At 36.6% G+C, this 14,413-nt stretch overlaps 1 long non-coding RNA gene and 1 pseudogene across 1 annotated transcript; one reads left to right on the top strand and one right to left on the bottom strand.

Moving 5' to 3' along the window:
- Positions 1-4,503: 4,503 nt before the first annotated feature.
- LOC124967216 (uncharacterized) lies at positions 4,504-9,281 on the top strand. Its single transcript, XR_007105495.1, has 3 exons — positions 4,504-4,552; positions 5,915-5,950; positions 7,160-9,281. It is a non-coding gene; the product is annotated as an uncharacterized LOC124967216 (long non-coding RNA).
- Positions 4,992-5,537, bottom strand: LOC124967204 (protein FAM3C-like; annotated as a pseudogene).
- Positions 9,282-14,413: the final 5,132 nt, after the last annotated feature.

Genomic DNA, 14,413 nt, shown 5'->3' with positions numbered 1-14,413 from the left:
GTGAATCATCTTAATCATGTATAATCTGATGTCCTTTTCTGACTACCCTGGATGCTTCACTCTTGCACCCAAGAAGGCCAGAAAATTCATTCCATGAGCGCATTCCAGAAAAGAATGAAAACACTACAACTAAATGACCTAACATTACAGCTCCAAGCCCTAGAAAAAGAACAGAATAACATCAAAAGTAGTAGAAGACAGGCAATAATTAAAATCAGAGCTGAAATCAATGAAATTGAAAGAAAAGAAACTATTCAAAAAATTGACAAAACAAAAAGTTGGTTCTTTGAGAAAGTAAACAAAATAGACAAACCATTAGTCCCACTAATAAAGAGAAGGAGAGAGAAACTCATATTACTAAAATTTGTGATGAAAAAGGAAATATCACGACAGATACCACTGAGATACAGAACATAATGAGAAACTACTTTGAAAGTCTATTCCAACAAAATAGAAACTACCAAAGACATTGACAAATTTCTATGAGACATATGCTCCTCCAAAACTAAACCAGGAGGAGATACACAATTTAAACAGGTCAATATCAAGACTTGAAATAGAAGAAGACATTAAAAATCTACCATCTAAGAAAAGCCCAGTGCAAGACGGATTCTCAGTCAAGTTCTACAAGACCTTTAAAGAAGAACTCATTCCAATACTTCTCAAAGTATTTCAGGAAATAGAAAAGGAGGGTACCCTACTGAACTCATTCTATGAAGCTAATATCACCCTCATAACCAAACCAGACAAAGACACATCAAGGAAAGAAAATTTTAGACCAATATCCTTGTTGAATATAGATGCAAAGATCCTTAACAAAATATTGGCAAACTGTATCCAAAAGCATATTAAGAAAATAGTGCACCACAATCAAGTGGGGTTCATCCCTGGAATGCAAGGATTGTTTAACATCCGTAAATCAATAAATGTAATCCATTATGTCAGTAGACTTAAGCATAAGAATCATATGGTTATTTCAATTGATGCAGAAGAAGCATTCAACAAAATACAACACGACTTCATGCTCAAAACACTAGAAAAACTAGGGATAGTAGGAACTATACCTGAACATTGTAAAGGCTATTTATGCTAAGCCCATGGCCAACATTATTCTTAATGGAGAAACACTGAAACCACTCCCTTTAAAAATGGGAACAAGACAGTGATGTCCTCTTTCACCACTTCTATTCAACATTGTCCTTGAAACTCTAGCCAGAGCAATTAGGCAGACTAAAGAAATTAAAGGGATTCGAATAGGAAAAGAGGAACTTAAGCTGTCACTATTTGCTGATGACATTTTTCTATATTTAGAGATCCAAAAACCTCCTCCAGAAAAGTTCTAGACCTCATCAATGAATTCAGCAAAATAGCAGGCTATAATTTCAACACGCATAAATATAAAGCAATTTTATACACAAGCAACGAAACAGTTGAAAGGGAAATGAGGAAAACAACTCCATTTGCAATAGCCTCAAAAAAAATAAAATAGTTGGGAATCGATCTAAACAAAGAGGTAAAATATCTCTACAATGAAAACTACAAAACACTGAAGAAAGAAATTGAGAAAGACCTTAGAAGATGGAACGATCTCCCTTGTTCTTGAATAGGCAGAATTAATATTGTCAAAATGGCCATACTACCAAAAGTTCTATACAGATTCAATGCAATTCCAATTAAAATCTCAATGACATACCTTACAGAAATAGAGCAAGCAGTCATGAAATTCATCCGGAAGAATAAGAAACCCAGAATAGCTAAAGCAATCCTTAGCAGGAAGAATGAAACAGGGGGTATCACAATACCAGAACTTCAACTATACCAGAAAGCAATAAAAACAAAAATGGCATGGTATTGGCACCAAAATAGACCGGTAGATCAATGGTACAGAATAGAGGACACAGACACAAAGCCAAATAATTACAATTTTCTCATACTAGACAAAGGGGCCAAAAATATGCAATGGAGAGAAGATAACCTCTTCAACAAATGGTGCTGGGAAAACTGGAAATCCATATGCAAGAGAATGAAACTAAACCCCTATCTCTCACCCTGCACAAAAATCAACTCACAATGGATCAAGGACCTTGAAATCAGACCGGAGACCCTACATCTTATAGAAGAAAAAGTAGGTCCAAATCTTCAACTTGTTGGCTTAGGATCAGACTTCCTTAGCAGGACTCCCAGAGCACAAGAAATAAAAGCAAGAATCAATAACTGGGATAGATTCAAACTAAATAGCTTTCTCTCAGCAAAGAAAACTATCAGCAATGCGAAGAGAGAGCCTACAGAATGGGAGAATATCTTTGCCACTCATACTTCAGATAGAGCACTAATTTCCAGAATATATAAAGTACTCAAAAAACTCTACACCAAGAATACAAATAACCCAATCAACAAATGGGCTAAGGATATGAACAGACACTTCACAGAAGAAGATCTACAAGCAATCAACAAACAGATGAAAAAATGTTCATCATCTTCAGTAATAAAATAAATCAAATCAAAAGTACAATAAGATTCCATCTCACCCCAATTTGAATGGAATTATCAAGAATACAAGCAACAGTAGGTGTTGGAGAGGATGTGTAAAAAAAGGTATACTCATACATTGCTGGTGGTGCTGCAAATTAGTGCAGCCACTCTGGAAAGCAGTGTGAAGATTCCTTAGAAAATATGGAATGGACCCACCATTTGACCCAGCTATCCCACTCCACGGCCTATACCCAAAGGACTTAAAATCAGCATACTACAGAGATACAGCCACATCAATTCATAGCTGCTCAATTCACAATAGCCAGACTGTGGAACCAACCTAGATGTCCTTCAACCGATGATTGGATAATGAAACTGTGATATATATATATATATATATATATGTATATATATATATACATTGTGTATATATATATACACAATGGAATATTACTCAGCTATAAAGAATAATAAAATTATGGCATTTGCAGGCAAATGGATGAAATTGGAGAATATTTTGCTAAGTGAGATAAGCCAATCTCAAAATACCAAAGGAAGAATGATCTTGCTGATAAGCAGATGATGACACATAATGGGGCATGGGACGGGGGCAAGAATGGAGGAAGGAGGGACTGTATAGAGGGAAAAGAGGGGTGGGAGGTGTGGGGGGAAGGAAAAAATAACAGAATGAATCAAACATCATTACCCTATGTAAATGTATGATTATGCAAATGGTATGCTGTTACTCCATGTACAAACAGAAACAACAAGTATCCCATTTGTTTACAATAAAAGTAAATTTTAAAAAATGCAAAAAAAAAAAAGGTCAGCACTGTGCCAATATGTTGGAAAATGAGGTTTCTCTGAGCCCACTCTAGGTTTTCCACTAACTTACACCTTCATTTTAGAAATTCTTTATGTTGAATCTATCAATCTATAACAAATGGGACTTTATATCTTAGTTGTTTTAAAACAAGATGTATTTATTTTCATTATAAAAAACTGCAACATTTGTTGTACAATCCCTGGAACTGTAAAATAGCTATTCTTTGAACTTAAAGAATTGAGAGAAGTATTTTAAATGTCAAAATATCATGCTGAATGTGATTGAGTATATAGGCACCAAAAATCTAAAAAGTTTCCAAAAATTGTTTAAACACATAAGGTGCATTTACTTATGAATGACATTCAGTTGGAGGGAAGAAGTAGTACCCCAAAAGTTATCAATAGTTATGAAATATCCAGAAGATATTCAACTTACAGAAAGATAACAAATACTGCTTATAGGTTATTTTTATACACAATAGCTAAAATTTAAATTCAAAATTTAAGTGCTGCCTTGTACTGTGAAAGGTAGTTTGATCATTAAATTTATTTATGTTCCAGTTTAAGATACTTCATACATAATAGGTATTTAATGCCCTAGGAAAATGAAAGCAAAATAAAGTAAGTAATTTAGTAAACATCTTAAGGATAAAGTTAGATATCCCATATTTTTATGTAGAACTGGGAATAAAGTCATTTTAGTTCAAATAAAATTATTTGAAAAACATTATCAGTCTACTGACTAATTAGGAATTTTCTAAATATGCCACTGTAGTTTTGGGCAATAATTGCCATTATGAAGTTAGGTGAAGTAAATATAAAATTAATTTCTCAGTTTATAAATCCAAAGTGTCATGATACTAAACATACCCCTTTTCAAACCACTTGGTATATGCCAATAAGGAAAATATATACCTTTGTTGCTCTAAATATACTGTTTTAGCTGTCCTAAGTGACATAATTAGGTCAGGGAGGTGACTTGGCCTGGCTCCTCAGGTTTGTGGAGTTTCCACCTCCAGCTTCATTCTAATAGCTTATACAAGATCAAGTTTTTGACATCACTAACACAAATTTCATAAAGTGTGGTCCTGAAGACCACCTACATTTATATATTGACTTTTGCTGTGTGCATTAAAGAATTTGTTGTGCTTTTCACATATCTGATGTATATTTTCATATCCAATATTTTATTTCTTAGTTTCTTCAGAGGGGAAAATAAAGAATAAGAGTTACATCAGAAGAAATGGACTATAAGGTGACATTGCACATACAACTAGCCAAATCTCTTTTGACTTTAAAAGATAATATTATCACAAGGCCAGATACATACCTATATATTTATTTATAAACAAAATCCCCTTCATAAAGGCCATATTATTCTATGATCAATTTTTACAGTGACCACATATATATCAATATGTTTTTCACAATCTGATCAGTAACCCACTGATAATGCTTTTAGAATTGATGTGTGTTATTATCATAGCAGTCTAAACATTGTACTTCTAAGGAAATGTTCAGTGATTTGCCCATGAAGACTGCTTACAAAGACAGGTATTTACGTTAGCAACAAATAATCCTGATATCACTCACTAAGATGACTGCATGCTCTTAAAATATTCATGGGTAGTTTGTTCTTTGAGTGTCTCATTAATATTGAAAGTGCATTTCCTTCCATTTTCTCCATATTTCTTTCAGTCTTGTTTCCGGGGAATGCATCCTTCCATTTCTACAACTTGAGGCCATTCTTCATATTTATTTGTATCCTTATTGTTCTTTCTGTGCTCTTCAAAGGGGTTTTTTGTCTTAATGCACTTCCCACCACAGAAGACCTGGTTGTCTCTAAATCTAAGACTAGTTATAGATGTGCTGCCCAATTCAGCAGTGAGCCAGTCCTGCCTCATCATTGAGTTTTGTTGCTCCATCATCATATGTTCCCATTAAGACTACTGTTCTATCCTTTATGGCCTTGAGAAACTCAATAAATGGTGCCACATCTCCTCCCCACGTGTCAAAATACTTAGTGTCTAATACTTCTTCTATTTTCCCATTTGCCAAGGCAAGTTGATCCCTCTTCCAACATTATTCTTCACACCATATGCAGCTGTGTCCAATGCTGATCTTACAAAGAGATTTCCTAAACTTGTATCCATTTTTATTTCAAATACTTGAGAAATATCATAAAACGTCAGTAAAAGCATTGCCACGGCTACCAACTTTGCAGCACCTGCTACCCTCATGTTTAGTTTTTCAGTCTTTGAAACTTTTCATTAAAGGTGCTCCCCCCATGCCCACTTTCTGGTCTCCCTGTGCTCAGTCCCGCCAGAGGTCAATGGAGGCCACCTCCTGCGCTGACCTCAGCTTCCTCGGGGACTCCTCTGGTTTCCCCTCACCCCGCGCCAGTGGCCAGGAGGAAGTCAGCTCGCCGGGCCTCCTGCCACGCTTCCCCCGCCACTAACAATCTATATTTTAGTTTTTAAGAGCTCTACTGTTCTGCCAAATAGTTCATTGTCCATGAATGTTCAAATGCTTTAAAATGATGATGAAGGTAGAATAAAAGGAAATGAGCTTTATAATAACAATGCATTCTCTCTCTCTCTCTCTCTCTCTCTCTCAGTACTGAGACTTGAACCCAGGACTTCACACATCTTAGGTAAGCCCTCCACCACTGATCATCCCTAATACTTTTTTATTTTGAGACACAGTCTTGCTAGGTTGCCCAGACTGGCCACAATCCTCCTTCCTCAGCCTCCGTAGTAGCTTTTATAGGCGTCAGCCACCGTGCCTGGCTCCTCTCCTCTTAGCATTATGTAATGATTACCTGCCACTGTCACAGCACTTCTAGGCCAGCGGGTAAAAAGCAGGGGGTAGTGGATGGCCCAGGGAACCACTGACCCCGGATTCAGGGCAGCTGTTGGTGACTAGTGCGATGGTGGGTGGCTGGTCAGGCTTGTTGTGGTTCCACCCAGCTCCAGAGTGCTTCCCTTCAGTGGGATATCATGACTGAAGGTTGGAGATTGAGAGGCTCTGAGCTAGGGACCATCAAGACTGCTGCTCCTCACTATCTGTTGTCCCTTGACCCTCCACCAGACAACCCTCCCCCTCTAGGTCTGCTTCCAGGCCTCGCCCTTCCAGGCCCACCTCTTCTGACCTGCCCCTCCCACCCTCCTCCAGGCCCACCTCTTCCAGGTCCATCTCTTCTGACCCCGCCTCTCCTCTAGGCCTGCCCCTTCTCTAGGCCTCCACTCCTGCTGGGCTAGGATAAGCAGGCTGTCACCTTCAGTGAGCTAATTGGCAGTATGTTTGTAATGGTACACAAAACAATTTGTATTTGTTGTATAAATATTGACGTCCTACATTGAATGAAATACCTTGATTGTATTAGGCTTTGATATACTGTAAACTGAATTTAGGAAAGTCACCTCTTTCTCTTTCCTCTAGATCATGAACATTTGAAATAAAATCAGAATTTGTTAAAGGTCAGGTAACACTTAGTTGTGAGTCCTGGTGATCCCGGGTCTTTTCCAGTAGGAGATCTCTAAGCAACAGTCCAAGCTTTTCTATGCTAATTGATTGATTTGTAATTTCCTTATTTGTGTCATTTTCCAATATCTGTATTTATAAGAAAATTCCCCATGTCTTCCCAGTTCCCAGTTCTGTGCAGTAGGTTCCTATTCAACTTTTAATTTTTCCTCTTTTTGGTTTTCTACAAAATTCTTAAGCCTGTGAACTCTGGCTATCTTTCATCAGCAATATTTTAAAGATATACTTTTAACTTACTTTGTTTTTGATTGAAAGAATTGTATTGTTTGAAATTTCTCATGGTAATATTAAATGATTTAATTAATTTCTGCTTATTAAGATGTCTTAGGGACTGGATGTGCAGCTCAGTGGCAAGAGCACTTGCTTATCACATGAGAGGCCTTTGGTTGGATCCCAACACCTGCCTACCCTACCCCACATGCAGAAGATGTCTTTCATAGAACCCAAGCATCAAAAGTACCCAGAGGTATGATTTTAAAAGATTATGTATTTACATATACACATATACACCACAGTACACTTCTTCCAAATTTCAGTCAAATGATTCTAAGCAAAATTTTCAAATCAGTTTTAGAAGATAGAAACAGAATGGTGATATTTTTAATGCCAACTATTGATATTGCATACTTAAAACCACTATAGATGAAATTTCTTCCAGACTCAAATCATTAAAGTATATGAGAACAGTCCTAGCTGCTTTTTGTAAGTCTAGACATTTACTAAAAGTAACCTTTTAAAACAGACATGTTTTTTCTACTTTTCAAATTTAGGAAGCAATACATGTGTCTTATTAAAGCTGTTCATCAGGAAGTTTATCTTATTCCTTGGAAGCAAGGGGATGGGTCATCTAATGAGCATGATGCTTCATATATTTTCAGGAATAATTGTTGGAGAACTCTATTAAGTGGTCTTTGTTCAAACTATAGTTTAAAATATACCAACATGCTTTTGAGTTCAGAAATTTGAATTTCTTCTTTTGAGATTATGTGTTTATTAGTACTTAGGGATATTTAATGTGGGAAGTGCCATGATTACATTTTATTCTAATGTCAGTGCCCCTATGTGTTTATAAGATCTCTTGTAGAATGGAGTTGAGTACATCTTATATTTGTTGGGTTCACTAGAAAAGAACATACACTTTTTACCCTATTTCAAAGGGTTATCATATTTGAATTAGTAGAAGCAGAGATTAGACATATTACTATTGTGAGCTGAATGAAGTACAGACTTAGTTGAATCATTTTGAGGAGGCTGACATAATGTCTTCTGCCCTGTTCTACACCTGCTGTGGTTGTCTATGATCAGATGTCTGGCCTGGAGAATTTTTTGACACTGGAGACTTAACCCAAGGTCTTGCACATGGTAGGCAAGCACTTAGCTACATACATCCCCAGCCCTTTTTGAAACTTTATTTTGAGGCAGGGTCTTGCTAAATTGCCCAAGGAGCCCTCAAATTTGCAATCCTCCTGCCTTAGTCTCTCAAGTAGCTGAGATTACAGATGTGTGTCAAAGTGTCTGACTTGTCCTGAAGGATTTTGATGTTGGGATAATATGTTTCCAACATATTCATAATTTCCTAAGATAGACTATATTCACTTTCTTGTTACTAGTCAGTAAATCCTTCTTGTTGTTTTGATAGTCTGCTTAATGTGAATGTACTTTACAATGTGACACTGCTGTTCATGATAGTCTAGCTGTGCAAGCTGTGGTAGTTCACAATAGTAAGGAGTGTATTTTGATTTTGATAGTCTGAACTATGTTTCCAGTCAACATGTTTCCTAGGAGTAGTGATTATTTATTTTATATCTGATTACACAAGAGTTTGGGCATCCAGTTCTTTGTGGCTTCTAGAAGGTCTAGTGTTTTCCTACATCATAGTAGCATCTAAGGTCACTCCTGACAGAGCTGCCACCTGGGCTCCTCCTCACATCTCACCACTTCCTGCAGGACATCACAGAAGAAATGGATGCTGGTGTCCTTTTAAACTCTTCTGCTTGGGAGGCATCACTTATGGTGGTTGCAATTTCCATTTACCTTTTTCTTTTATTTGAGTATTTGTCCCAAACAATATTTGATTCTATTGCTGCTAAAGGGTATGCATAGAAGCAAAAAAGACAAAGATTCTTTTGGATAAAGGATCCAAATTCACAGTGAGTCAATTTATCATCATAACTTTTTTTTTTACAAAGTCACTCTTCTGAGAAAATTTAGCCATAAATTGAAATAGTCTCCAAAATGTTATTTTTTTCTCTAAAGTGATCAGGTTTTTAGAAGACTCAGGACCTGGTGACAGCATAAAAAAATAATAAGTTTGCACATATGTTATTACTTCAACATAAACCATGTAAAATAGGCACATATCTTGAGTAAAATATTTGAATTATTTAATTTTGTATCATAATAAATTTAATTTTGTGTTTATAATAAAATATAGAACTGAGTGTGAGCTACCTGTAATTAACTGTATAGATAATTAAACAAGTAGATGTTTGAAAAAATATAACCGTGTCTTAAGATTTTATTTGAGAGTAATTTTAGTTTTATGCAGAAATTGCCAAGAAAATGCAGATTTCCCATGTAGCTTCCACCTGGTTTTTCCCTTGTTATGACTAATGTGCACTAACTCAGACGTATTAACATCTTAGATGATTTGTCAGGAGCAACAAATACTGGTATGCTACTGCTAACTGAAGTCATATTTCCTTTGGATTTTCAGTTCTGCCACTTCCTGTCCCTGGACTTCATCCAGAACCCCACATGACATCATGTCTCCATAACTCCTCTTAGGCTGACAATTTCTCTGAGGTTCCTTATTCCAGTGACCTTGACAGTGTTGAAGAATATTGTTCTCTATTGGGGTTCCCTTATTTTTCTCATATTTAGACTGGCATTGTGGGGCTGGGGGAAGCAGGTCACGGAGGTAGAGAGCTGCTCTGTTATCTCATGCCCTCAAGATGAATGTCATTTCAGTTCTGACTGTGCTTAACTGACTGAGGCAGTGCCTTTCAGGTTTCTCACTATGAAGACACTATTCTCTGCACGCCACATTGTCTATGTTTCCTGGAGGAAGTCACTATGCAGTGCCCACACTTATGGAGCAGGCAATTAGCTCCACCTCCTTGGTGTATAGTGTCTGCCTCAATCATCTGGAATTCTTCTGCACAAGAAATTTCTGGGCAACTCCATTTGTTTATGTGTTCAGTCCAGTCTGAACATCTGAATAGTTACTTTAAGTTGTTTGTTATCCAATTCTATAGTATTTTATTGCTCAATTTGTTCCTGCTTTAGCCATTGGGAGTTCTTTCCATTGAGAGTTCTTTCCATTGTCTCCTGTTGTCTTTTAACATAATTTTTGTTTTTGTCCCAATTTCCTTTCTTTCTGATACTTCAAGATTACACTGACTCATATATTTACTGCCTCAGTCCCAATATTGGCCACTTCTTCAAAGAGCCCTGTCCCCTTTTATTAGAAAGTGATATTAAAATCTTCCATATGGCAACTGAATGTGCTCATTGCATCTTGATCCTCACAACTGACAAGTGTCTGTGTGTTATAATCTATACCCCCGTGTTAAGGTTTGGGTGTGAGGTGTCGCCCAGAACTCATGTGAGAGACAATGCAAGAAGTTTCAGAGGAGAAATTATTGGGTTCTAAAAGTCTTAATCCAATCAGTGAAGTGGTGGGGTGTAACTTGGGGGCATGACTTTGGGGTATATATTTTGTATCTGGAGAGTAGAAACTCTCTCTGCTTCCTGATCAACATGTGAGCTGTTTCCCTCTGTCACACTCTTCTGCCATGAAGTTGTGCCTCACCTCCAGCCCCAAGGAATGGAGGAGGCCTCCTAGGTACTAAGACCTCTGAAACTGTGAGCCCTCTAATAAACCTTTCTTCCTCTACAGTTGTTCTGGTTCAGTCTTTTAGTCACAGCATCAGAAAAGCTGACTTACTGCCCCCTTCAACTATAAGTATGTTTTTGTGGAACTATCTGTGTTTTTTACTAAGATAAACATGAGTTTATACTGATCTGCAGGCAGTGGATTCTGATCCATTATTACAGAGATCATTCTTCCCCCCTTGCTTATCTGTAACTTCTTACCCTAGCAGTGAGAAGCCTGGGTCCTAACCTCTGCCATGTAATTAGTTCATTGGTTATGAGCAATTAATTCATTATTGTTCCAGATTACAGGTTGCAGCATAAAAAGAAACACACATTTGTTTTCTGTCCTCAGATCCTGGTGCAGAGCTCCTAAAACCTTCATATTTCCCAAATAATAAGGGTATTAAAATCATCTTTTGTCCTGACATTTGTCCTTTGACCTTGATTCCTTACGCAGAGATCCTAAATCCTCCAGAATCTTCTGGATGGCAGGAGTACCTTTTGCTCCAGCAAGGACTCTTGGCAGGCTCTAGGGGCAGCTTCAGGTTGTAGGATGGTCATGAGAAAGACCAAGCAATGATTAAAAGCTTGGAAATTTCATTCCCCCCACCTCATTCTTTGGGAAAGGAGCTGGAGATTGAGTTAATAATCCATCATACCTACATCATTTCATCCATTTCTCCACCAGAGTCTCTGAAAAAACTGACTTAGGGAGTTTCTGAGTTGCTGAAGACCTGCATGCACAGGAAGGGTGGTGTGCTCCAACTCCATGTGGGGGCTCCTGCACTAGGGACCCTTCTGAACCTCATCTTCTGCACCTCCTCACCTGACTGTAAGTTTGTCTTTTATAGAATGCCATAAAAGGTGGGCCATACAATGTGTAGCCTCTTCAGCCTGGCTTATTTCACTTAGCAGCATGCCAGCTAGGATTCTTCTGTGTCTCTGTGTAGGTTAGTGGTTCATTCCTTTAATTCTGTGTTGATCGTGCATTCAGCTATGGAAGGACATTCTGATTTTTTATCTCATCAGCATCAGCAGAGCTTCTATGCATAATTACATACTGTTGTTTTTTGGACATGATTTTTCAAAGTACTTGTTTAGATGCAGAGAATTTATAGGCAAACTTTTGGGTCATAGATTAGACTTCTTTGCTTTGCAAAGAACTGGCACACTCTCCTGTAAAGTGGCTGTGCCATGTCTTCTCCCAGAAATGCCTGAGAGTGCTGGTGTCCCACATCCTGCAGCTGCTGGTGCAATGCCATTTCTAGAGTGTAGTAGTTCTAATAGCTGTGCCATGCTACCTCAGTAGTGTTTTAATTTGTGGGTTCCTAATGATATGTAACACTGAGCATCATTTTGCATAACTATTTGCCATCTTTTTATTTTATTTGGTCAGGTGTCTGTTCAGATTTTTACCAATTTTATCTGGGTTTTTAGTTGTTGACTTTAACAATTCTCAGTATATTTTGAATAAAAATTTCATTTCAGAAATGTGTTTTGTAAATAATGTGTATGTATGTGACTTGTCTATTTGTTCTCTTTCTCATGGAGTATAAAATTTAATTTTTTGTTTGAAGTGCTAGAGATTTAACCCAGGTCCTCACACATGCTAGGCAAATGTTCTACCATTGAGCTATGGCCCATCCCCTTTAAAATCTTCCAGTCTGGCCTCAAATTTACAATCCTTCTGCCTCAATCTTTTGAGCAATTGGGATTATAGGCATACAACACCATAACTGATAAAAATTTAATTTTATAAAGTCCATGTTATCAATATTTTTCTTCAGTTCATTGGCTTTTGGTACTGTGAGTTCTCTCATTACCAAGGGCTGGGAATGTAGGTCAGTATTAGAGAGCTTGTCCAGTATATGTGCAGGCCCATATTAGATTCCCCTAGTACCAGAACACATACACACACCCTCATCCCTAAGTCTAAGATTATATAGATTCTCTTCTATTTCATGCTAGAAATTTTATAGTTTTCTCAAATTTTATTTATGGACTATTATGAATCAATTTTTACAGGATTTTCAGTTTGTGTATATATTAAGTTCAATAAAGTTTTCAAAAACTTGTTCGATCACCCCTATTTGAAATATCATGGAATGCTTTTCATTTCAGTTTGAATTTCCAAAATCATGACCTTGAATAAACTAAATACAGTACTGAATTTTGTCCATTTCTCAGGAGTGCCAGGAGAGGATGCACATGCACCTCTGAACTGTAACATCCTGTGCTGAGATCCAGCAGCTATCAGTGGGTGCATACCACCTCCTCGGACCTGGCTGTATAATAATGTGGTTATGGTGGTGAGATAATGCCAATGTGTTATCCATGTGCAGCCTTTAATGCTAATGCATTATCCATAGTGACCTTTGATACTAATGTATCCACATGTGGCCTCTGATACTACTACAGTGTCCATAGTATGGTCTTGAACACTAATACAACAGCTGTCATATGCTCTTTAATGTAAATACAATGTCTGCACTATGGCTTGGAATACTAATATAATATCTACACTGTAGTATCTAGCACTAATTTAATAGCTGCCTTTTGGCATTTAATATTAATACCCATACTGTCAATATAATACAATATCCATATGTTTGCATCTAACACAAATAAGAGCCACATTCAACCTGTGACCTCTAATACTAATATGCCTGAATTTTGGAAATTAATATTAATGTAATGTCCACACTGTGGCCTCAAATGATACTAAGATAATATTCACAATATAGCATCTAACATTATACTTTTACCTCTAGTAAAATAATACCTATAATGTGGTCTCTGATACTAACATTATAACTACTTTGTGACTTTAAAGTAAGTATAATAACCACATTGTTGCCTGTAACACTAATATCACACCTGCCCTGTGACATTTCATACTAATATGATATTCATACTCAGGCATCTAAGACTAATTAATATAAGAGCTACTCTGTAAACTTTCATGCCAATATTATATCCATACTGTAGCATCTGAAAGTAATAAAATAGATTTCCTGAGGTCTTTCATATTAATATATTCATACTATAGCATCTAAAACTAATAAAAGAGTTGCTCTGTGACCTTTAATATTATCCATACTCTAGTGTCTAAACTTAACACAATAGTTTCCCTTTGGCCTTTCATACTAATGATATCCATATTATAGCATCTAAAAACTAATATGTTAGTTTTACATATATGATATACATATTATAACATGGAAAATAGCATCTAAGACTAATAACTGCTCTGTGACCTTTCACACTAATATGATATCCATGCTATAGCATCTAATATAATATTTACCCAGTGGATTTTAGTACTAATATAATCTCCACAGTAGAGCATCTAAACCCAATATAATAGCTGTCTTATGACCTTTATAGTAATATGATATCTACACTAATCTAAAACTAATGTAATAGCTGAATTCTGTTCTTTAGTACTAATATGATATGCATTCTATAGCATTTTAAACTATCCTAACAGCTGCTCTGTGGCATTTATACTAATATATCTCTACTATAAAATATAAATTCAATATAATACCTGACATTGGTATTAATATTCATAGAAAATTTATTAGTGTAGCATCTAGAACTAATAAAATATCTGCCATGTAGCCTATAATGAGTGTATACTATCTATTCCAGAGTATCTAAAATTAGTATAATAGCTTCCCTGTAGTCTTTA

The sequence above is a fragment of the Sciurus carolinensis genome, chromosome 16 (assembly GCF_902686445.1).
Source record: "Sciurus carolinensis chromosome 16, mSciCar1.2, whole genome shotgun sequence".
Classification (NCBI taxonomy): domain Eukaryota; kingdom Metazoa; phylum Chordata; class Mammalia; order Rodentia; family Sciuridae; genus Sciurus; species Sciurus carolinensis.
The sequence above is the reverse complement of the archived record's forward strand: the minus strand, read 5'-3'. Positions and strand labels throughout refer to the sequence as shown.